This window comes from Dendropsophus ebraccatus, chromosome 8 (assembly GCF_027789765.1).
Source record: "Dendropsophus ebraccatus isolate aDenEbr1 chromosome 8, aDenEbr1.pat, whole genome shotgun sequence".
Lineage (NCBI taxonomy): Eukaryota > Metazoa > Chordata > Amphibia > Anura > Hylidae > Dendropsophus > Dendropsophus ebraccatus.
In genome coordinates, this window is record NC_091461.1 from 87759588 (window position 1) to 87785931 (window position 26344).

A 26344-nucleotide genomic window follows, 5' to 3' on the forward strand; every position below is an offset into this window, starting at 1 on the left:
TTTACAGCGCATCCTCCTGCTCACTTCTCCATCTTGCTGGCTCAGCAGTTTCCCTTTCCATTCTGCATTTTTTAAAACCGATGATGAAAAAAACATCTTAGAGTCGGTGCATAACAGACCAGAGTTAACAGAAGGCAATAATAAGTGCAGGCGGGAAAAGGCAAGAGTTAAACCTCATACTAAGAGATAGCCATAGAAAAATGTAGGGACCATAGATCTGGCCTCAGCACCCGCAGGTCATTTGCTAGGTCACATAAGCAGAATGAGGTTGACATTTAAGCTCCTACCTCATAGACCAGATTTATTTCCTGGGGCTTGCAACACATTGCACAAGTACGCTGCATGATACATGATGTGAAATATCACTGAGTATGCTTCATCTACAGAGGTGAAGACACAGATGATTGTCAGTATTGGAACGCTTCAGTTGAAGAGCTTGCATTGTCTTCCCCCATTTTGCAATTACAGATATTACTGTACTTTTATTTATTTAAAGTCAACCCTACATGAAAAGTGATGCACCCGTATAGCGGATAACACATTGGAGCCTTCGTGTTTTGGTTTGTTTTTTATGCTGCTATGACTTAACTTTTTTATCCTACAAATTGGCTGCATGATGATCTTTCTCATGAAAATATTGTATCTACACCAGCTATGCAAACCTATATGTCTCCATGGTAACAGACTACAAACAGTCCCTGTGTAGTCTGCTTCTAGCCACAGGTGTAGAATGTAATTTGAAACAATTTCTAATGGTTTTGAAAGTAAATATGCTTTATGAATATATAGGGGTTGTCTGACCTGTAACACTTTTCTGTGTTTTGGACCTGGGCTGTCGGGAACTTACAAACAGGTCTATTTACTCATCTCACTCTCCTGCTGGCCTCCTGACTGTCTGGGTTTCACCTATGTCCCAGGGGACACAGTCCAAGTGCTGTATGAAAAAAGTGTTACAGACTGGCCAACCCCTTTAAGAAATGAACAATAGTAGTATGATCTGAGCACTGATCGTATTTGCTACAGGTCATGGTTCATTGCATCACAACAGAAACCCTAGAATGGATACAGTTGTCCCCAGCTGATGTAGAGGATTTTATTGTTTTCAGCCAACATTCATTTTAATACTTCCACTCATTAGCAGCAAGTAGAGACCTTGAATATGGTGAGGAGTTAAAATACAAAGTATGTTAGAAAGCAGCAAAAGTTTTCATTGTGCATCGATTGGGCTTTATTAATATAAAACTGGACCCCCCCCCCCCCCTTTATAACTCACTGATGTTAACCATGAGCTAGAAGACAAATACATCCTCTAAAGACTAGAAGTCCAAGTGATGTAAGAATCACTCCATGAATCATGGGGGTGTAAGGCCAGCTTTATGACAACAGTATCAAGGTATTTGCTACTGTACTATATAGGGGAGGGCTTTATTTTGTTACATTCATATGCTTTACAAGGACAGCGGAAATGACTGTATGCCCTATTATTATATGTTTTCAATTTACCTCTTCATATTTAACCCCTCATCTAACCAGTACATAAATGTTGAATAACTTTGCAAATAATTTTCAGGAATATACTTAAATTAAATTTAAGTAACACCATCAATTTTGACTCTATTAAATCCACTGATGCTTTCAAAATTCTGCTTTCTGCCCTTGGAAATAGACAGAGCCCCAAACTGAAATCAGTGATGAAGCAAGTAGAACATATTTTAACACAGCTGTGGATATTAATGCTTCTGAGGTCAGGTGCCATGCATACTAGCATCTGGTTAGAGACAATTACTGTATGGGGTGGCATGTCTTCACCACCGCAATATAAACAGAAACTGTGGGGAACTGTGAGTTCTTGGGACCTGGAGTGTTGAAAGATTTGATAGGTGAGTATTGTTAAAGTGGTTTGCCTGAAAACTTTTTCCAGTGATGTAATAAATGACCATTACCATAGGTAAATTTTTCGGTCATTTACTACCTTCCTTCCTTCGCAAATTTTCTGCTCTAATTTCTCCATTACCCAACTTTCTGTCTAGTGTATATTGTGTAACATACTTTCTATTCCTGCTGTAGACTGTAGCTGGGAGTTCACTCAGCTATAACCCCACCCACTACACCCACATAAGCCCCATTGTTGGAAAACCACACAGTAACACACATTTAGCAAACTTGACTTTTTTTTCTCGCTACGTTACTCAATGTTTAGTCAATATGTGAAATGTTTTGTATTAACATTAAACATGTAATATGATCAGAGAACAATGATGCTATAGTACAGGACTTTAGACTGCTCCTTAGTAGCGTTAGAGGAGAGATGCCACAAAGAGCACTGTCCATGTCCCCTGCAGTGACTTGCAGGCCCACAAAGCTTCCCATAATGATAACATTATTTTTTATAGATTTCAGCTGTTGAGTCCCTGCTAGTCAGCTGAGTGCCAGAGGGGCTACACTTAGAAATGAAGATGTCCTCACTTGACAATCTCTGTAATGTATATCCCTTAATACATGCATTCTACAAACAAATGAGAAATAAAATATATACTTTAATCAAAGATATATTACATATAATGAATCACTGGTGCAGGATTAGTGTAGCCTTGCAGCAAATGGTTAATGATAACATGGTCTGGTGGGATGATTTTTCATTATGTCAGCGAGCCAGCTTCCTTGACATTGCAGGGTTAAGAACATCTGGACAGCTTTAGAATGAGCATAAAAATACTTTCATATCTTCAAGTACAAAGTAGGAAAAACTTCCAGTGCTGTATGTTAGGCAGAGCAGAAACTCTACAAGCTCACTGTCCAGATCTGAATGATTTACTCCCCTTCTCTCCCACATCTGAGTCCCATTGTAATGTAACCAGTGTGTGGGGAGAGTATGCAGGCCAAGGCAGGCGTGCTTCCTGTGTAATGTCAAACTCAGCACATTTATCAATGACAGTCAGGAAGGGTCATCCAGATGGAGAATCTCTTAATTCCTTTCCTGCTAGAGAATCTGACAAGCTCTGCTTCGGGCTGCCTCCTTTCAGAGAGGAATGGTCATAAGGTAATGATATATAAAGGCGCGCAAGTGGGGGGCGATTTCACCTCTAAGCCCAGTTGTCATTAATGTCAAAGGTTTGCCGGGAACAATTAACCATCTTTCAAGAAGCATGTCCTTGTATTATAGCTAAATGCATATTAATATGTTTATGGGTAATAATTTATACCTCTCCACCCCTATACTGAAATGAGCAATAAACCTAGTTTTTTGGAGTTGTGTGGTTATCCATTCTTGCACCATTCTGTGTGCATAGCACTTAATATAATATAGGATACCGCCCTGTATTTATAATTAGGTCTGTGGAATTTCTATACCTTATTTATTTAAAGGATATATACAGTTTTGCTAACTTTTTATTGCCCCAGTGCTTCTAAGATGTGTTCCTGCAGTCATGTGCAGAATTCCGACCTACAATGTGGAGTTCCCTTTGGATCACCAGAAGCGTCAGATCCTATGTGTGACTGCAACCTGTGCACCTCCTACTGCCTCACCTCTGCTCATGTATTTTACTCTTCCTCTATGGGCTATAAGCAGGAGATAGGAGCAGAAAGAGCACTATAGAATAGGATTGCCAAGTCAGATTCAATAGAATTTGTTTGCAGTAATTTACTATTTACATAGTTTTACATAGGAGATGTGCACATAAAACATAGGATATTTCTAGACCGTTTATAAAATTGCTTAATTTTTTTAGATGCATTGAAGCAATAAATATATACTTTTGGTTTCTTAAGTTTACGCTGTCATTACAGGGTAGATACTGGTAATAAACATATAGTATACGTATAACCAGTACATTCCCACACTTAACATTCTTCATAGTTGTTAAAGTTTTATGTTTATTTTCAATAAGTAAAGCAAATTTTTTTTTTTTTTTATTAAACACCCATGTGTTTAGTCGCCCATGTATTTAGTATACGTAAATGGAACATTTACATATTGTATTCTGCAAAGGAATGTCAGGTTTATCCTTGGTAGCCTTAGTTCTCTTCACAGAGAGGAAGCAGAACCTTGCAGGGTGTCACTTTAATCCAAGAGGACAAGTCCGCTCCATTCAAGGGTCCTGCTGGTTGATGAGTTATGACAAGTGATGTCACCTCGGGATGATTCAGATGAATGACTTGCAGGGGTCACTTCTCCCTGTTGAATCCAGCAGAATTCTTGCTTTCCCCCTAACACATTGATCTAAGCAAGAATGAGCTGAGCTGACATGTAATTGTGTGGTTAACCTTACTACTCAAACCTCTCCACCCCATTCCTTTAGAAGCCTCCTTCTAAAATGGAACCAGAGAAGGTGAACAGAACATGGGGGTGGGGGTGTCCTCCTAATTCTCTCTTTTATCTGGCTCATAAAAATGCAGTTGATTAATGGCAGTGCTCAATAAATTATCCGCCCTCTACAAGGAGGATGAGCATGGAGATTTATTTTACATTTTCACATGTTACTCATTTAGCCCGTGGATGCCTGAAGAAAAGATGCTGAGCCTGGGGAATGTAAGTGTGAAGGAGGGGTCCAAGGCTGTGCAGGAAACCTCAGGCAGATACACAACTAGGGTGGGTTATAGCTCCTCTTCCAAAAGACTTTCAAGGTGTGATCTTAAATAGCAACCCCAAGGTTTTTCTGCAGCATTCTTTACGCCGTTTGAACTTAGAAACACATTGTAACAAAAGCTGATTCTTTATATTTTTAACCAGGACTGTACACAAGATGTTGAGGGTTAAAAGAAATCATTATGGTTCGGGTCAGACTTGGAGTGTTGTGCATGCTGCACTCTACTGCATTGTCATGGCCTCTACTCCAGCTGGATAAACAGAAGGTCTAGCGGGTTATCAGGAAGAATGATTCCCACTCTCCTTCTCATCCTGATGCCCAGCAGCTACATCCTCTGCTCAGCAAGGTCCGCTGTACTGTATAGTCTGTCCAGGCAGTGCTGTTCCAGAAGAGAACACTTACTAATAGTAATCAGCAAATGTTCTCTTTGCTGACTCCTCTGAGCAGAGGATGTGGCTGCCAGTGTTAAGAGAGAAAAGTAGCCACAGTCCTTACTCTGCTTAGTCTGCCATCCTGCTGTACACCGCTTCTAAATAATACCATTGCTTCTCTGTTTTGAGTTTGTGCAAAACACCTGGTTCACCAATGTTACCAGAAAGCATACAGTATGTTTACCATTACCATGTTCTGTCAGAGTGACTGCCTTATATGTTTTGTCATTCTTTCAAATATATGAAAGAAAAAAGCAATAAGCGCTGCATGTGCAGGAAAATTAACTCTGAGGGAGCCACAAACACAAGTACATAGTATGCACGCTCACCTGGTGTGGTTGTACTGAATTAGGCACAACACTATTCAGAGCTTGTAATTGCAGTGGGATTGCAGCCCGCCACCTTCCGGTAACTCAGCCAGGAGTTCCGTCAGCAAGATTAGCACAAAGAAAAAGGGATAAAAGTGGTGGCTTTCTTGGCGCAATCCATCTGGACCAGGAGTCTGATGTCTGGATAACTGGGTCTCCTCAATGTTACCGGACAATGACTCCACGTTCTGGTGAAAGAAGTTTTTTATTTACATTCAGCTACGCTTTTCGAGGAGGCCTCCCCTACTCTTCATCAGGCATCAGAACGTGGAGTCCTTGTCTGGTAACATTGAGGAGACCCAGTGATCCAGACATCAGACTCCTGGTCCAGATGGATTGCGCTAAGGAAGCCACCGCTTTTATCCCTTTTTCTTTGTGCTAATTTTGTCATTTTTTGCTATCTTTACAATAAAAATTGATTGAACCATAAATAATACCGTCATACAGTTGTCATGTTATAGTGCTAAACAAGGGCCAAATAGTATCACCAGTATCAGTAGTACTGCAGTCCATCATACTACACCCCCCATAATGTCTCAGTGCCTTTCTCACATTAACAGTGCCCCCTTACTGATTCTATGCACCTAAAGAACCACGAACAAGAAATACTATTCATAGGAACACAAATGTTAAAACATAACTTTTACTGTACACAAAAACATTATTATCCCGCGTCAGAATTGCTTTTTTTTCTGGCATCACAGAAAACATAGAATAAAGAAGCTTTATCTACCGCCAAGTAGAACAAATAAAAACTAAAGCTACTCCATACTGTACCTCTGAAGATGTGTGTATTTTTTAGCAGTTTAAAAGTAGTGAAACATAACACAAAGATATACAAACTGGGTATCATTTAATATGCAGAGATCAGGAAAGGTCCTACCTGCTCTCCGGCACTTCCTCCGTCTGCTTGTCTGTAGTGATACTTCTGCAGGCAAAAGAGGGGTGGGAGCATGTTGTTCAACAGCTGCCCGATGTTACCAGTTTTGTGGCACATTGGGCAGCTTTTGGACATAGCAATGCCTGCAGTACCCGCAATATGCTCCCCTCCCCACTTTCATCTGCAGAAGTATCACTACAATCGGGCAGACGAAGAGGAAATGAGGCGCCGGAGAGCAGAAAAGGTAGGACCTGGATATCCCATAAAATCGCACTAAATCATAGAATATATTTAACGTGTCAGTCTGACTGTGCAGTTTATGCCTTAACCCCCTCCCAAAAAAAAAAAGTTATAGAAATTTGGATTTTTTTATTTTCACAAACATATACACTACTGTTCAAAAGTTTGGGGTCACATTGAAATGTCCTTATTTTTGAAGGAAAAGCACTGTACTTTTCAATAAAGATAACTTTAAACTAGTCTTAACTTTAAAGAAATACACTCTATACATTGCTAATGTGGTAAATGACTATTCTAGCTGCAAATGTCTGGTTTTTGGTGCATTTTCTACATAGGTGTATAGAGGCCCATTTCCAGCAACTATCACTCCAGTGTTCTAATGGTACAATGTGTTTGCTCACTGGCTCAGAAGGCTAATTGATGATTAGAAAACCCTTGTGCAATCATGTTTGCACATCTGAAAACAGTCTAGCTCGTTACAGAAGCTACAAAACTGACCTTCCTTTGAGCAGATTGTGTTTCTGGAGCATCACATTTGTGGGGTCAATCAAACCCTCAAAATGGCCAGAAAAAGAGAACTTTCATCTGAAACTCGACAGTCTATTCTTGTTCTTAAAAATTAAGGCTATTCCATGCGAGAAATTGCTAAGAAATTGAAGATTTCCTACAACAGTGTGTACTACTCCCTTCAGAGGACAGCACAAACAGGCTCTAACCAGAGTAGAAAAAGAAGTGGGAGGCCGCGTTGCACAACTAAGCAAGAAGATAAGCACATTAGAGTCTCTAGTTTGAGAAACAGACGCCTCACAGGTCCCCAACTGGCATCTTCATTAAATAGTTCCCGCAAAACACCAGTGTCAACATCTACAGTAAAGAGGCAGCTGCGGGATTTTGGGCTTCAGGGCAGAGTGGCAAAGACTTGTCCAAGACTGTCATGACGACTTCTACTGGTCACCACTCTACGCAGACAAACATCTTCTGCACTTTTATAATACCACCTACCCACCTCTATACAAGCGTCCCATCTAAATGCGTCAAATGTTAATGCCCACTTATGTGGCCCAGGTAGTATTAGTTCCCTTAACAGTACCCCTTAATAGTGTCCCATACAGAATTTACTTAATAATAGTGCCTCCACGCAGTAGTTACCCCATTATTTCCCCAATGCAGTAAGTAATTCTATAATAGTTTACCAAATAGTTAATTCCCTGATAGTGCCCCATTTAGTAGGTATTCCCTCCCAATGGTGTCCTATTTACTAGTTAATTCCTCCAATAGTGCCCCATATAGCTTTAATCCCCCAATAGAGCTCCACATAGTAGCTAACTCCTCCGAGTACTGCCCCATATACCAATTACTCCCCCGAGTAGTGCCCCATATAGTAGCCAATCCATTCCAATACTGCCCCATATACTAGTTACTCCCCATTAGTGCCCCCACATAATTTTTGATTCTCAAAAGTCTCCTCCTCTTCTCCTCTCATCTCCAAACAACCCCCCCCCCCCTTCCCAGTATTCAGTGTCCCCTGAGTCCAGTGAAACAAGAATGAAAAACAAGAAAACAGCAACTCACCTGTCACTTGCTCCCCAGCAGCTCCTCTCGCAGAGCGCGTTCTCCCCTCTCATCATCCGCCACAGGCAGTATGATACAGAGGCACTGCCTGTGCAGGATGTGCCCTACAACCCCTCTATTATTCATCTACTTGTGCGTCTTATATAGGGGCTGCAGGGCACATCCGTTTGTTAAATATACCAGAGTATACTATAGGATTACTATGATAAATAATAATATTAATGTGTATAATGCCCACAGATTCCGCACATATGACACCCTAGGTCTACTACACTGTACCTCAAAATTACATGATTACATAGTTAATAAGGTTAAAGACAAGTGTTCATCAAGTTCAACCTACATAAACCCTACTGTGCTGACCCAGATAAAGGCAAAAACCCCTATGAAGCAGAGGACAAATGCCCCATCACAGGGAGAAAATTCCTTTCCGACTCCAATGGCAATCAGAAAAAATCCCTGGATCAGCGTCCTATCACATAAAATCTTATGGCCCTAATTTGTAATATTATACTTCTCAAGAAAAGCATCCAGGCCTCCCTTGAACTTATTTAATGAATTAGCCATGACAACATCATGTGGCAGACAGATCCATAGTCTTACTGCTCTTACAGTAAAGAATCCGCATCTGTGCTGGTGCTCACCCTTAGTGATCCACGTTCCTACAGGTCTTAGCACAGCGATAGTACGTTGTATGAGTGCTCACACCTGATTTTAAAAGAATAGGAGCCAAGGCTAGGTCTACACAGGTTTTTTTTTTCTGTCTAACATATCCATTTAATGGAAATTCATAAATGTAAAAACAGATGCATTTATATGGCATCCATCAAACAAAACAGATCCAAACAGATCCAATTTTTATTTTTTTTTGCATAAACTAAACTGTGGATGACCACAGCATTTTAGACTCAATCCAGCCCGAAAAAAAATGCCTCTTTTTCCTTTGCACACACCATGGTTACCTGAAATAAAATCATTTAGCGGAACGCAAGTGCTGCTCCACTGCCACATTATGTATAGGGAAAGAATATAGTGGTTTGTAGCATTGCAGTGCATTGAGATAAGAATATCTGATGCACTGTAAATGTAACAATGCTTTACAGGGTTCACGTGTTCATAATAAGTGATGCCTGCTGTGTCCGTGAAACCAGGATGAGATTCTTTTAGTACGGTCATACTGGTTTTGTTGTATCATTGATTTGTCATTCTTCACAGTGATAATCCCTTTATGTACCTTGGAATCACAAGAATTTATTTATGCTGCGAGCAGTAGTTTATTGTCTGTGCTTTATTTGCTGATGTCATGAGCTTACCTCACCTTTAATGCAGACAGGCACATAATGTGCAGCGAGCCCTCTATCATGTACCATTATAATTAGCGCTGTCAAGCCGAGACTCTGCAGCCCTCATGCATATCAGATTATAATATGTCTTCATAAGCAAGTGACTATACATGCACAATATTTCTCTCCTTATGAAGATTGCATGTCAATAAAGTAATTGAGTCTCCGAGGCTCCAGCAGGGAAAGATTTAGGGGATGGGACTTTCAGGGCAGTGATGTATAACCATTATTATTCTGCTAGTCACCAGTGCTGAGGCTGAAAGCAAGAGTGGACAGGAAATTGGCAACTAAATAGGTGGATTCAAGTGCTATATTTTATACAGAAAAACACACATGATTCTTATTTTCTAAAATATGTTTTATGCACTGTTGCAAATGTTTCTTAAAAACTTAACCAGGTTATTTCATTGTGGATGGATCCAAGATTTGCTGGCCAGAGAACGACCATCCTAAAGCGACTCTGTACCGGCACCTTGCCGCCCCTGAACCACCGACACCGCATTATAGAGCTCCTCATGCTTTGTTAGTTGCAAGAACAAAGATGTGCTGGCTGTTTAACTTTTTAGATACCATAGTAGCATTTAAAGTGTTACTTTCATTTGTAAAACTTTTCACATGTCATAGAGACATTTTGATTGGTCCGGGTCTGAATGTTCAAACCCATACCGATTGGGAGAACGAGCAGGGAGAGGATGTGCTGCATTGTGTCCTCTCCCTGTTCTGTAAAAAGAGCTGGGCTCCATAGACTTACATTATGAGCTCGTTCTCCTGGTCGGTACATGTCTGAACACTCAGACCTGGACCGATCAAAACTTTTGACATGTCTTTTTAACATGTTTACAAACAATAGAAACACTTTAAAGTACCTTACTGGGTGCCTGTCATGGCAACTGATACGGCCTGCCGACAACAGGCTGTATCAATAGCACGGTGATCTTATGGATTAATGCAGTACATAGGTTCTGCATTGATCTGTATGAACAACTGAGTGGCTGCTCAAACTTTATCAAAATTGCAAGGCGAATAAATGTAAAAAAAAAGCCAGAATTTTGTTCCTATTATAGCCAACAAATAATGGAATGAAAAGTCTTCAAGAGGTTCAATCAAAATGGTACCAATACAACCTACAGATGATGGCACAAAGAATTATCCCAATACAACTCCGTAGATGGAAAAACAAAAAATTACATTACAATTACAAAAAATGGAAGTTAAAATGTTTTAAAAGTAATAAAAGATGATGGGAATTATACAAATTGGGCATCGCCATAATCATACCAACGTCAGGAATACAGAAAACACTTTAATTCTATGACACAAGGAACAGCCTAAAAAAGAATTTCACCTCAAAAACAATTTTTTTGTGGTACAATGAAGCGTGTTGTTACAAAGTACAAATTTGGACCTGCAAAAAATAAGCCTTTCTATGACTCTGTAGATGGAAAAGAGAAAAAAAAGAGTATGCAAACATTTAAAATAACAGCATCCTTAAATAAATACTTTTTTATTTGCTCTCCAGCTGCAGGCTCCCCCATATACTCACCAGTGATGACCACTCTCCTGACAGTACTTTGCACAGCAGTATTCTGGTGCTACGATCCTGTTGAAATCCTGCTGGCACCCATGTAACCTCTTGTCCAGCTGTCCTGCATCTAGAGAACCCAGAAGTCAGAGTCTTGAATGCATCTCTATAAAAGCACGCTCATAAAGATGCGATGAAGACACTGAGCCCTGGGGAAAGAAGGATCACAAGGGATTAGACATAGGGGCCAATGGATCAGAATGGTGCCGGAGCATTGGAAATGATGCTGTACCACAGGAAAGCGATCATCATGGGTATACAGGGGAGTACTACTTTAAAAGGAACCAATCACGTTAAAAATGGCTATTAAGCTCAGGAAGTGTGCTGCTAAATCACTCAGCACACTTCCATATATATCCTTATATCCCCCGCCCCTACAAAGCATAACTTATAATCTTACTTTTATAGATAGGCGCGCTGTATGGTAATCACTGGCAAGTACAAAAATAGTAAAAAGAAACCAAAGCACTCCTGTTAGTCCAAAAAAGGACTTCCACAGCTTAAAAAATACTTAATAGTGAAATGAAGCAAAGTTACAGGTTCTGTAATCCACAAAAGAGAACCAATAGTCCATAAAAAATTGCAAAAGTAACAGCTTCAAGGCGGAATTGAAGTGCAAAAAAGTGCTATTTATTACCTCATGGTACAAACAATACAGCGACGTTTCGACCTATGCGGTCTTTTTCAAGCTGACATAACATGGTTCACATCAGAGTATATATATCATAAACAGCCAATCATGATAGTAAGTACAATTCTAAGGTATCCACCCCTTACATCTTTATTAACCCTCTCTTACACCAAGACAGTGAAACAGGTGTCCCATAACATATACAAAATATCGTAATCCGTTACCAGATATTGCGTCCTCTCGGCTCGGAGCGAGGCGTTCGCGCCACCGCATCGGCGTCTTCCCGACGCCAGTGCGCACGCGCAGGGTCCAACCAATCAACTAGCGCACAGCTGACACGGCGGCGGTCACATGACCGCCGCCCTGGTAACCAGGACGCTAACTCACGGCAAAAGGGGGAGGCGGGAGCAATACCACACACACGAAAAATAAAAAAAGAAAAAGAAAAACAAAAGGAAAACTTGATAATGATGAAAAATATGAACAAATAATATGATAGAGTCCAAGAATCAATAAATGAAAAAATATGCGGTACGTTCAAGAACTTCTGGCAAAAATAGTCATAACAGTTCATCTGTGGGATATAACAAAGTCCAGTGTGTATAGGAGATTCCTTTGAAGCATACAGGTATCCATCACCAGTGTCCACACAGCTCTTGCAGATCATACTTGCACGGGTTACTTATGTTGCATTATCCGACATCCACTGTTGTACATATAGGTGGCACCCATATAAACGGTATCGTGTTGCTATATCACATCTACTGTTCCATACAACCAGGAGAGGACGTGACTTGGTCCCGAACCGGACAACAATCCCTTCCGGGTCTTCATTAATCGTCACGGTTCCAGGGATCTCCCCTAATAGCATACTAGAGGTATAGCTGTATACACACCGTGTCAGCACCACATCCAATCGGTTGGCCCCATCGGATAGCAATTCGCTTGTGCAACCATAAAGTCCCACTGCCATGACATCGTATAGATCAGTCCATGGAGTACTGGAAAAAACACATAGGCGTGAACAGGGTCTCCTATAGATGTAAATATACTGCATCTTGTTCCATCATCCTGTAGTTCAGGTATCCGCCATATTTGTGGGATGTTTGAAACATATCCAACCCTCTTGCTCAACTGTACACACACAAATGGACCGCATCCACCGGCAGCTATCATGTACATCCACTGATGAATAAAAAATAATAAAAAAATCCAAAAAAAATTCAAAAAAAATCCAAAAAAAATCAAATCAAGAATTCCATCAATCCAAAAAAGGTGGGGTAAGTAAAAATGAAATAAGAAATGTAAGTATTGCTACCAAGCCTCAGCCATCGCCGTTGACCCATCACTATCTCAATAGGAGCCGTAGAGTGCACAAATCCACAGGATCTAAAAGACATAATAAAAACATCTTAAAAAAGGACATATAAAAGAACACATACTCCATAAAACCAAATCAATAAAATACAGACGAGGACTCTCACATACCTGGTAGGACTTTATACTCCATATTGAGACCCTTGGGACTCAATGTGTCGAGCAAAAAAATCCATTTCAGTTCCAGCTTTTTAAGTCTCAATTCCCTATCACCCCCCCTCATTAAAGGTGGAACATGATCAATGACCCGAAATCTCAACTGACTCACTGGATGTCTGGCATCCACAAAATGTCGTGGTATAGGTAACTCCAATTTCTGTGTTCTGATGGTACTTTTGTGTTGTTGTATCCGTAACCTAATCTCCTGTGTCGTCTCCCCCACATAGTATAGTCCACACGGACAAACTATAATGTAGACCACATAGCTAGATCTACAAGTAAATCTCTGTCTTATTTTGTACTCCGCTGCCGTGTGTGGATGACAGAAACTATCTCCCTTCAGGAGGCTATTACAACATGAGCAATTTAAGCAGGGGAAACAACCATTTTTCACAGCTCTCAGTGTGGATTGTATGGGGCCCTTCGTGACACCTATATCCGATTTCACCAATCTATCCCTGATGTTCCGCGTGCGCTTATAGGACATGATGGGCGGGGAGTTGAATTCTACCACTTTAGGGCATCCTTTATTCAAAATACTCCAATGTCTTCTAAGTATGGAGCCAATGCGCAAACTCAATGGTCCATACGTAGAGACAAATGGAATACGCACGGACTCTGTCCTATGTTTACGTGTAAACAGCGTACTTCTGTCAGTCTGTCTGGCTCTCTCACAGTGGGCATCTACCAAACGTTCCGGATATCCACGTTCAATGAATTTTCTACACATGTCATCTAACCTACCGTCGACCAATTCCTCATTAGCCACTATCCGACGAACACGTAATAGTTGGCTCCACGGAAGCGAATCCACCATACGTTTAGGGTGATTAGACTGATAATGCAATATGTTGTTTTTGTCTGTGGGCTTAACATAAAGGTCTGACTCTAAGCCCCCATTTCTGATGCTAATATTTGTGTCCAAAAATTGAATCTGTTCATGTGACCAGACCATAGTAAACCCTAGGTCCTCATGTACAGTGTTTAGTTCTGCAAGAAATGTCTGTAATTCTTCAACAGTACCATCCCAAATCAAAAAAATATCGTCGATATACCTCAGCCAGCTCCGAACATGTCTCCAATGCGTAGATGTATATACGACCTCCTCCTCCAGGGCCGCCATGTAGATGTTGGCATATGTAGGGGCCACATTGGACCCCATGGCGGTCCCGCGGCGCTGCAAGAAGAATTCATCACCAAACGCAAAGTAATTCTTGCGTAGGATGAACTCCAGCAGCGCCAGGAGGAGGTCGGCCCGCGCAGGAGACAGATCGGAGCTGGCCAAGGTACGTCTGACGGCCCCAAGGCCCCTGTCATGCGAAATTGATGTGTACAGTGAAACAACATCAAATGATGCTAATATGCAAGTGTTAGTCATAGGAATATTGGCAATTTTAGATAAAAAGTCAGCTGTATCCCTCACATAGGAGCGGGCACTGGTAGCAAAAGGGCGTAATGCGCGATCTAAAAAGATCGCCGTATTGGCAAAAATAGATCCTCGGCCGGATACGATAGGACGGCCTGGTGGTGACACAAGGGATTTATGGATCTTTGGTAGCATATATATGACAGGAACTATCGGGTGATCGGCTATCAGGAAGTCAGCTAATTTTTCATCTATCAGCCCTGCTTCTTTAGCTCGTGTCACCAATCCCACCAACTCCTTCTGAAAGGTCTCCGTGGGATTGCCAGATAATCTTACATATACCTCCTGATCATAGATCTGTCTATATACCTCCTTTTTATATACTACAGAGTCCATCACCACTAAAGCCCCGCCTTTATCGGCGGGCTTTATGGTGACACGCTCATCTTTAGCTAGATCCTCTAATAACAATTTTTCTTCTAGTGTTAAATTATGACATATCCTGCCATTATGTTCAACGCGCCTTAAGTCCCCAATCTCTTTCTGCACCAACTGTATATATGTTTCTACACAATGATTTTGTATGTAAGGTTGAAAAGTACTTGTATTAGATAACCCAAATTCCTTAAGACAAAACATATCACGTTCAGTTGTATTGGTGGTACCCACAGTCAAATTTTCAGCAAAAAACACCTTTAATTTCAATTTTCTAAAAAAGCTGTGTAAATCCAAATCTAATCTAAACCAGTCTGTACTCTCCACTGGGCAGAAGGAAAGCCCCTTAGAGAGTACATCTAGTTGTGCATCAGTTAAATTCAAAGATGAAATATTTACCACTAAGTCATGATTAGACATCAGTCCTGATTGCGTTTCTGTCCCTTCCGTGTGGTTACTCTGTCTTTTGCGTCTTTTCCAGTGCTTACGCCCCCCGCGGCGTGTCCTTTTCCATGTCCTGGTGGAAGATCCTTGTCTAAAAAAACTTCCTGGTGCTGTGCCTTAGATCCTTGAGCTGATTGGTTCTCTTTTGTGGATTACAGAACCTGTAACTTTGCTTCATTTCACTATTAAGTATTTTTTAAGCTGTGGAAGTCCTTTTTTGGACTAACAGGAGTGCTTTGGTTTCTTTTTACTATTTTTGGACTGTTTGTAATCCAAGCCAAGGTGCACCCTATAACTTTTGTGCTTTATTTATGATGAATCCTCTGGACCTAGGCGGGTCCAGCTCCTCTGGTACATTCTTTTATACAGACGAGGACGCAAGACGTATCCTGGATGGACGGAAACCGGACAGCTCTTTCCTAAAAACCCCCACTGTGGAGATCCTAAGACGCAAATGGGAGAGTGAACAAAGACATCTGACCTCCATGGAGTTACATCTGACAACTCTCACAGAGTATTGCAAGGCAAAGAGAATTCCTCGTGGCCTAAGGACACACGTAAGACCTACACTATTGCCTAACAATAAACCATTCTGTACCAAGTTTGAACAAATCTGTAACAAATTTTCATATGATATAATGTTGCTTAATGTGGAGTATTTGGAGATAGAGGCAGACTATAGCAAGAGGAGGATTGGAGATCTAGAGACACAACTGAAAGCTGCAGTGGGAGGTGATGACTGGACACAACTATCTTCGAAAGTTGAGACTAACCTTAAGAAATTTACTAAGGAGTTGGAGGAAACTAAGAAAGTAAAATGGTTTAGAGATCTGGACGATTATGTGAGTGGACATGTATATGATTGGCAATATACAGCTGATTTTTCACAGGACATGCGTAGGAAACCGAGGGGACGCCGTGGACCACGTGGACGCAATTTTAAACAGCGTAAAGACACCAATTTTGGCTTTACATCGGGCGAGTCTGACTCAGCAGAGGATTCAGCTCAAGGATCTAAGGCACAGCACCAGGAAGTTTTTTTAGACAAGGATCTTCCACCAGGACATGGAAAAGGACACGCCGCGGGGGGCGTAAGCACTGGAAAAGACGCAAAAGACAGAGTAACCACACGGAAGGGACAGAAACGCAATCAGGACTGATGTCTAATCATGACTTAGTGGTAAATATTTCATCTTTGAATTTAACTGATGCACAACTAGATGTACTCTCTAAGGGGCTTTCCTTCTGCCCAGTGGAGAGTACAGACTGGTTTAGATTAGATTTGGATTTACACAGCTTTTTTAGAAAATTGAAATTAAAGGTGTTTTTTGCTGAAAATTTGACTGTGGGTACCACCAATACAACTGAACGTGATATGTTTTGTCTTAAGGAATTTGGGTTATCTAATACAAGTACTTTTCAACCTTACATACAAAATCATTGTGTAGAAACATATATACAGTTGGTGCAGAAAGAGATTGGGGACTTAAGGCGCGTTGAACATAATGGCAGGATATGTCATAATTTAACACTAGAAGAAAAATTGTTATTAGAGGATCTAGCTAAAGATGAGCGTGTCACCATAAAGCCCGCCGATAAAGGCGGGGCTTTAGTGGTGATGGACTCTGTAGTATATAAAAAGGAGGTATATAGACAGATCTATGATCAGGAGGTATATGTAAGATTATCTGGCAATCCCACGGAGACCTTTCAGAAGGAGTTGGTGGGATTGGTGACACGAGCTAAAGAAGCAGGGCTGATAGATGAAAAATTAGCTGACTTCCTGATAGCCGATCACCCGATAGTTCCTGTCATATATATGCTACCAAAGATCCATAAATCCCTTGTGTCACCACCAGGCCGTCCTATCGTATCCGGCCGAGGATCTATTTTTGCCAATACGGCGATCTTTTTAGATCGCGCATTACGCCCTTTTGCTACCAGTGCCCGCTCCTATGTGAGGGATACAGCTGACTTTTTATCTAAAATTGCCAATATTCCTATGACTAACACTTGCATATTAGCATCATTTGATGTTGTTTCACTGTACACATCAATTTCGCATGACAGGGGCCTTGGGGCCGTCAGACGTACCTTGGCCAGCTCCGATCTGTCTCCTGCGCGGGCCGACCTCCTCCTGGCGCTGCTGGAGTTCATCCTACGCAAGAATTACTTTGCGTTTGGTGATGAATTCTTCTTGCAGCGCCGCGGGACCGCCATGGGGTCCAATGTGGCCCCTACATATGCCAACATCTACATGGCGGCCCTGGAGGAGGAGGTCGTATATACATCTACGCATTGGAGACATGTTCGGAGCTGGCTGAGGTATATCGACGATATTTTTTTGATTTGGGATGGTACTGTTGAAGAATTACAGACATTTCTTGCAGAACTAAACACTGTACATGAGGACCTAGGGTTTACTATGGTCTGGTCACATGAACAGATTCAATTTTTGGACACAAATATTAGCATCAGAAATGGGGGCTTAGAGTCAGACCTTTATGTTAAGCCCACAGACAAAAACAACATATTGCATTATCAGTCTAATCACCCTAAACGTATGGTGGATTCGCTTCCGTGGAGCCAACTATTACGTGTTCGTCGGATAGTGGCTAATGAGGAATTGGTCGACGGTAGGTTAGATGACATGTGTAGAAAATTCAGTGAACGTGGATATCCGGAACGTTTGGTAGATGCCCACTGTGAGAGAGCCAGACAGACTGACAGAAGTACGCTGTTTACACGTAAACATAGGACAGAGTCCGTGCGTATTCCATTTGTCTCTACGTATGGACCATTGAGTTTGCGCATTGGCTCCATACTTAGAAGACATTGGAGTATTTTGAATAAAGGATGCCCTAAAGTGGTAGAATTCAACTCCCCGCCCATCATGTCCTATAAGCGCACGCGGAACATCAGGGATAGATTGGTGAAATCGGATATAGGTGTCACGAAGGGCCCCATACAATCCACACTGAGAGCTGTGAAAAATGGTTGTTTCCCCTGCTTAAATTGCTCATGTTGTAATAGCCTCCTGAAGGGAGATAGTTTCTGTCATCCACACACGGCAGCGGAGTACAAAATAAGACAGAGATTTACTTGTAGATCTAGCTATGTGGTCTACATTATAGTTTGTCCGTGTGGACTATACTATGTGGGGGAGACGACACAGGAGATTAGGTTACGGATACAACAACACAAAAGTACCATCAGAACACAGAAATTGGAGTTACCTATACCACGACATTTTGTGGATGCCAGACATCCAGTGAGTCAGTTGAGATTTCGGGTCATTGATCATGTTCCACCTTTAATGAGGGGGGGTGATAGGGAATTGAGACTTAAAAAGCTGGAACTGAAATGGATTTTTTTGCTCGACACATTGAGTCCCAAGGGTCTCAATATGGAGTATAAAGTCCTACCAGGTATGTGAGAGTCCTCGTCTGTATTTTATTGATTTGGTTTTATGGAGTATGTGTTCTTTTATATGTCCTTTTTTAAGATGTTTTTATTATGTCTTTTAGATCCTGTGGATTTGTGCACTCTACGGCTCCTATTGAGATAGTGATGGGTCAACGGCGATGGCTGAGGCTTGGTAGCAATACTTACATTTCTTATTTCATTTTTACTTACCCCACCTTTTTTGGATTGATGGAATTCTTGATTTGATTTTTTTTGGATTTTTTTTGAATTTTTTTTGGATTTTTTTATTATTTTTTATTCATCAGTGGATGTACATGATAGCTGCCGGTGGATGCGGTCCATTTGTGTGTGTACAGTTGAGCAAGAGGGTTGGATATGTTTCAAACATCCCACAAATATGGCGGATACCTGAACTACAGGATGATGGAACAAGATGCAGTATATTTACATCTATAGGAGACCCTGTTCACGCCTATGTGTTTTTTCCAGTACTCCATGGACTGATCTATACGATGTCATGGCAGTGGGACTTTATGGTTGCACAAGCGAATTGCTATCCGATGGGGCCAACCGATTGGATGTGGTGCTGACACGGTGTGTATACAGCTATACCTCTAGTATGCTATTAGGGGAGATCCCTGGAACCGTGACGATTAATGAAGACCCGGAAGGGATTGTTGTCCGGTTCGGGACCAAGTCACGTCCTCTCCTGGTTGTATGGAACAGTAGATGTGATATAGCAACACGATACCGTTTATATGGGTGCCACCTATATGTACAACAGTGGATGTCGGATAATGCAACATAAGTAACCCGTGCAAGTATGATCTGCAAGAGCTGTGTGGACACTGGTGATGGATACCTGTATGCTTCAAAGGAATCTCCTATACACACTGGACTTTGTTATATCCCACAGATGAACTGTTATGACTATTTTTGCCAGAAGTTCTTGAACGTACCGCATATTTTTTCATTTATTGATTCTTGGACTCTATCATATTATTTGTTCATATTTTTCATCATTATCAAGTTTTCCTTTTGTTTTTCTTTTTCTTTTTTTATTTTTCGTGTGTGTGGTATTGCTCCCGCCTCCCCCTTTTGCCGTGAGTTAGCGTCCTGGTTACCAGGGCGGCGGTCATGTGACCGCCGCCGTGTCAGCTGTGCGCTAGTTGATTGGTTGGACCCTGCGCGTGCGCACTGGCGTCGGGAAGACGCCGATGCGGTGGCGCGAACGCCTCGCTCCGAGCCGAGAGGACGCAATATCTGGTAACGGATTACGATATTTTGTATATGTTATGGGACACCTGTTTCACTGTCTTGGTGTAAGAGAGGGTTAATAAAGATGTAAGGGGTGGATACCTTAGAATTGTACTTACTATCATGATTGGCTGTTTATGATATATATACTCTGATGTGAACCATGTTATGTCAGCTTGAAAAAGACCGCATAGGTCGAAACGTCGCTGTATTGTTTGTACCATGAGGTAATAAATAGCACTTTTTTGCACTTCAATTCCGCCTTGAAGCTGTTACTTTTGCAATTTTTTAATCACTGGCAAGTAGTCATCTGGGCTGTGGGAAGGTAGTCACTGTCCCCTGGGCGGTTCGGCAATGTAATCACGCCACTCTAGGCGGGAGGGGCGTGATTCAAACTCCAGTGAAGCTGTGACGTGCTCCAAAAACGTGCCGTAGCGTCCGGCGGCGCCCCAACGTTCTCATCACGCCGCCTAAAGCACAGAATGGGACTTGCAGTCGTGCACATATGCGGCGTGATGAGAATGTCAGCGCGCCGCCGGATGCTACAGCACGCCTCTGGAGGACGCCACAACTTCGCTGGAGTTTTATATTATAAGGAAACCTCGGCACAAACACTGGTGCGCACGGGATTTATTTAGAGGCAGTGTCCCTCTACATAAATCAGCGTACTGTCAGAGCTGCAGGGACATTTTAAGCCTGGCGCAGAAAGCGCCGGACTTAATAAATGTCCCCCTTAGTTCTTACTTTGTCCTCATACTGCTGACCGCATCCAATCAGTGCCAGCAGTGACATATTGTATAGGGACATACACAGGGACATGTATAGGGACAATTAAGCAGTAATGCTCTGTTGTTAATTTATTCAGTTATTTCCAGGAGGAATAACAGAGAAACGGCACAATGCGGAGTTTCTAGAAAAAAGGCTGCAGAATTGTTATTACATGGACAGATATTTTGTAAAGCAGACATGTCAGGAAAGTTGACGGGTCCTTTCTATATATATATTGCTGTGACATATATGACAGAATGCTATGACTTACGCCAGCAGTGAAAAGGATGTAGTGTTACATGTGATGTGTGTCAGCTGTAGAGCTGGACTGTATCAGAATTGAGCTTCTCTCAGTTATCCGATCTGAAATGTTTTTCTGAGGAATTTACCTATTGCACGAGTTGTACTTATCTTGATGAGTATGAGTTTGTCTATATCTTTGTCACTGCCAGCATAACCCCCATAGTTTGCCGTCTATTATGTTGAATACCTTTTTTAGATTTTGTGCCATCTTGATATAAAGTCTAACTGAGCCTTTGTGGTTTTATAAAAGTCAAGAGTGAGGGATTTTTTGTGTGTTATAAGGAGAAACCTTGATCAAGATTTGTTTGCTTAGAGTATTTTAAATCCTTGTGATGTAGTATGTGTTTTGTTAGTCCTTTATTTTGCATTGGTGAGGTAAGGGATGTGTTTTTATTGATATTAGGAGTATAAACATACTTGTTATATATCTATGTTCTTAGTAAGGTTTTTTGAGAATGTTGGAGAATTTTATCGTGCAGGTTGTAAATTTCTGTAAAATAATTTAGGAATTCTTACTCTTTGAGTAAAGCCCCTTTTGCATAAACAATACTGTGATTGTTCGCATCGCCTGGCCGTGCGACTTATTGTGCCTTCTGAAGGCTCTTACTGATCGGTGCTCAGTTGCGTCCTTTCATGGCCCGTATAAGGCTGTGTAAGAGGACCATAATCCTCTCCAGCAGCCACAGCCCGCACAGCTCTGGGAGTCTGGTCGTGACATCACCATTTTCCAGGCAGTGAAGCCTTGATGCAGCAGTAAGTGCAAGGAAAAAGAAGCACTTTATAAGCATTTCCTGTAATAAGTGTATATTGGTGATATGTATAACTTTTTTGGGGGGGGCAATACAATACTTTAATAAAAAAATTTTCGCCGGTCTTCTCCTTTAAGACTGAACCAAATAACATGCTACTTATTCTACCCATCCACCCATTCCTTTATTTGTTAGACGAAGAATAGTTATCACCTATCACCAGTTTGGCTGATAAATTTGTAATTGCCAGAGATTAGGGATGGTCCGAACCCTCCGAGGTTTGGGTTTGTATGAACCTGAACGTTTGGCATCAGATTCCCGCTGTCTGCCCGCTCCGTGAAGCGGGTGGATACAGTGGGAGGACCGCCTGGAAAACTGGGATACAGCCTATGGCTATGGCTGTATCCCAGGTTTCCAGGCGGTCCGCCCGCTGCACAGAGCGGGTAGACAGTGGGAATCATTACGGAGAGTTCGGGTTCGTACGAACCTGAACCGAACTCTGTTCGGACCATCCCTACCAGGGATTCAACTGCTGCAAAGCCAAAGAGAAGTCTAGTACTTTGGGGGACTGATGAGAAAGCCAGAGTTAAATAGACAGCATGCATGTTCGACCACATGAACATTGGACCCCCTTTCTTTGGAATGGTGATAAGACTCCCAGCATTGAAATATGTATCAATTTTCCTGTCACCTCCTACTAGAACTTCCATTGCCAGAAATGAAAGCAATGTCAATAATAGCCTAATTCCATTCTTAAAATTAAATAAAAGTGATAATTCAACATTCACCCTCATCCCAGCAGAAGAATTTTTATAGATAGGTGAAACTTTGTATATAATATTTATAATTAAAACATTACAAACTAATTTGTGTCATGACTATTTACCTCAACCCATTACATTGCCACCAACATTGGTAATTCGGTGAACATGCGGTGATGGATCGGTGAACATGCGGTGTACAGTACATTATACTACACCTGCTTTTTTAGGTAGCGGTTGTTATTCTTTTTCAGTAATAATAAAAGACATTGTTATTGAACCACACCATGTGATATGTTCCATCCTGCTAAAGGACAAAGATGGGATCTTCCAAAGATATTAAAAACCTTTTTTGTTTAACGTTGGGAAAGACAATCAAAAGTGTCAAATTCTTAGACCGTGTGAATCTAAACTGGACAGTATAATAATTTTCCACATATTTATCCTGTGCATCTTTAGACTAGCAAGTCTAGCTTCACGACTTATTACCACTATTGGTTGGCCTTACCAAAAGCATTTCAGAACATGTAGGCCGTACCCCATTCCTGCAGTAACACATACTTTCCAGGAAGTCCCTTGAAAATGTGATTCAGCCAGCTTTTTGCACCAGATTCTTGGTGCAGGCAGTTTTTATATGCTCCCCCAATGTTTCTCTCTCATTAGGTACAGACCTGATCCCTAAGGCTCCTCTGAATGGGTGTCCACATAGCAGTGCTACACTATGTCTTGCAGCTCAGTACTATCATAAAAGTTCTGTGCGGTTCCATAATACCTCTGTCAATATTCTGACTTGACAATAGTGTGTAGATTGATGTGAGCCATTATTCTGATGTGAATAAGTTATATGAGTGATGCCCAAGTGGTCCAGAGAAAGTCAACTGAATAGAGTGCAGTGTCCCATGTCAACAATGTTCACAATCTGACATTTGCAGTGTATAGCTATGTCCTATATCATAGAAACAAAGAAGATTGTTGGCAGAAAACGACCACTTGGTCCATCTAGTCTGCCCTTTTAGTATCAGAGCCAGGAAGCAGTAAAGAGGAGTATTTCTTTCTGCTATAGTAGAAAAGATAGGAGGACATTAAGAGAGAACTTTTTTTTTTTTTTTAAATCTTTGCCTATTCCAAAACCTCTGCAGTGGCTTAGACAGCCTTTTGATAAGGTAACGCCTGCTTTTGAAGCACCTTTATGTTTGCCACAATTGATGCAATTTGTGATTTGGATCCTTACAAGGTAGATAGCACAGGCCATGCTTTAAGGCCTAAGTACACTGAGCGATATTCTGCCCAATCAGACGGTTCCGGCAGATTATCGTTCTGCGTAATAAAAACAATGATCAGAAAAAGAAACGACAGCTGATCATTGTCTTTCAACATGTTGAAAAATCATCAGCCTCCGAAAGCACCACACTACAGTTAGTGATATGTAATCACCGGCTGATGAATGTGTAAAAAAAAAATATGTTTACATCCTTGTCCATGCTTTCTGGTGTTCTTTTAGCTTCTGCCTTTTCCCAGCGGCTGCCGCTGCAGCTTCTGCACTGGTCTTTGAAGTGACAGATGGCTCAGCCAATTACAGGTCGTGTTGCTTTTCGTCTTAGCCAGTGATTGGCCGAGCGGCCTGTCACTTCAGAGACTGGTTCAGAAGCTCGAGCGGCGGCCCTGGGGAAAAGGCAGAAGCTAGAAGAACATGGACATGTACGTATAAAGTTTATTATTTTACACTTAACGGCTGCACGGACATCACTAACAATGTCCTGCACAATTATTGAGCCATGTAATAGGCACAGTAAGTAAGTGCCGATCTAGCAGATTGTCACCTGATTATCCGGAATATTGGGTCATGTAATACAGCCTTTACTCTTGCCATGAAGAGATGAGCTACAGACATCCGGATTATAACTTCAGTCACTGATAAGAGGCAAAGATATGCAGATATAAACTTCAAAACTGGTGTCAGAGCGTGAAAACTATGTGACAATATAAGCAGCGAGTGTCGCTTTGAAGAACTGATTTCATCAGAATTTGTCTGTCTAGGTTGCTTTTTAAAAGTCACAAAATAAGCTCAAATCATATAAAAGCATTTTTCCCCAGTATATGATTCATAAAAGACAAAGGGGATGTGATTCACATTCAGTATTTCAACTTTTGGTAAGCACTAAGCATGGCTCCGAAGTGCTGGTGCATGGCATAATATGTGACAGTATGCTGAAAACGCAAATACATTCACCCCAAAGTATGTTACAGATAATCTTAAAAATCTGGAAAATTACCTCTAATGTATGTGGTCAGCTTATTTTGGACCAAAGAATAAAGCAGAATAAATTCCTGTCAGTTAAGGCTTGATAGGGCTGGATGACCACCCTCAGACCCCTCTGTGCATAGCAGCCATCCACAGTGCTGAGCAGTATAGGTTATGTTTGCACATGTAACACAAATAAATTGTGGAATCTTTTTAGCCTGATTTTTTTTTTTTAACAGGAATTGACAGCGACATCTCCAACAGTTCTTTCTAGACAGTTTTCTAGTTGTGCTGTATATAAAAGGCTTCTTCTCCTCTATTCCACTTCCATCCCTCATACATCCTTTATCTGTCTCTACTGTGTCAACTGTCAATAGTGACAAGGATTTGAAGGCTGTGATCTTTGCATGGCAGTCCTCCAGTCCTGTCTTTCCTGCAGTAGACCTCTGTCTACTATGTGTAAAAGTCATGTAAACCCCCATCTATTGTGGACATGCTGTACCCTGCAGCAGACTTTACTGAGCAAAGGATGTGGAAGCGAGTGTTTGGGGAGAAAGCATGCCAGTCACCACTCAAGAAGAGAAAAACAGGAATATTAGTCCCCAATCTTTGGCAGATGTCATTCTTTGCTCAGGCAGCTGTTGAAGAAACTAAAAGAATATTCAGAGCCTGGTCAAGGCTTCATAATACATTCTGTTAACCCATCTTCCTTCAAAAATTTTGCGCATGCTCCGGAGAAGCAGTATTAGTTACTAGAGATGAGCGAGTAGTAAAAGTACTTGAAGGCTCTAAATTCGATTTGAATATTTCGTAATGCTTGACAATTTGATCGAATCTTGAATCCCATTGAAGTCAATGGAAGATGCACGCTCTTTTCTTGGAAACGTAATATTTGACCACTTGGAGGTCATCAAGTCTACAATGACACCTCAGAAAATGATGCAAACACCTCTGGAATGCAACTGGGAAAGCAGAGGAAGCATGCCTGGGTGCATCTAACATGCTCAAATTGCAATATTACACCACTATGACAGGTTTTCAACAATACATTTCTAACACAACATAACCTGTATTTAGAGTGGAAAAATACAAGAAAACATTCTTTCCTCTAAAGTAGCTTAGACAGTAAGCAAAATAAATATTTTCCCGCACCCCTTTAAATCACGTTGACATCCACAAATGGCATAGGCAAGGGGGGATATAAAAAGCACCCACCACTAACTGTCATTGTGTGTGTGTGTGTGTGTGTGTGTGTAAATTTTGAAACTCATTTGAAACTTTCACACACCCTTTATTACACATAAAGGGATGTGGGTCTCATGGGAACCATGTAAAAATTGAGTTTGAGGCTCTTGAGGTTAGCCCTCCAAAATTTATTTAGAGGCCCTTCAGGTGGGCCCTCAAAAAATGGAGTTTGAAGC

The 26344-nt window shown here is 41.4% G+C and overlaps 1 protein-coding gene across 1 annotated transcript in view; it reads left to right on the top strand.

The window, feature by feature from the left end:
• Positions 1 to 26344, top strand: part of LRMDA (leucine rich melanocyte differentiation associated) — a 573594-nt gene that overhangs the window by 476838 nt on the left and 70412 nt on the right. The window lies entirely within an intron of this gene.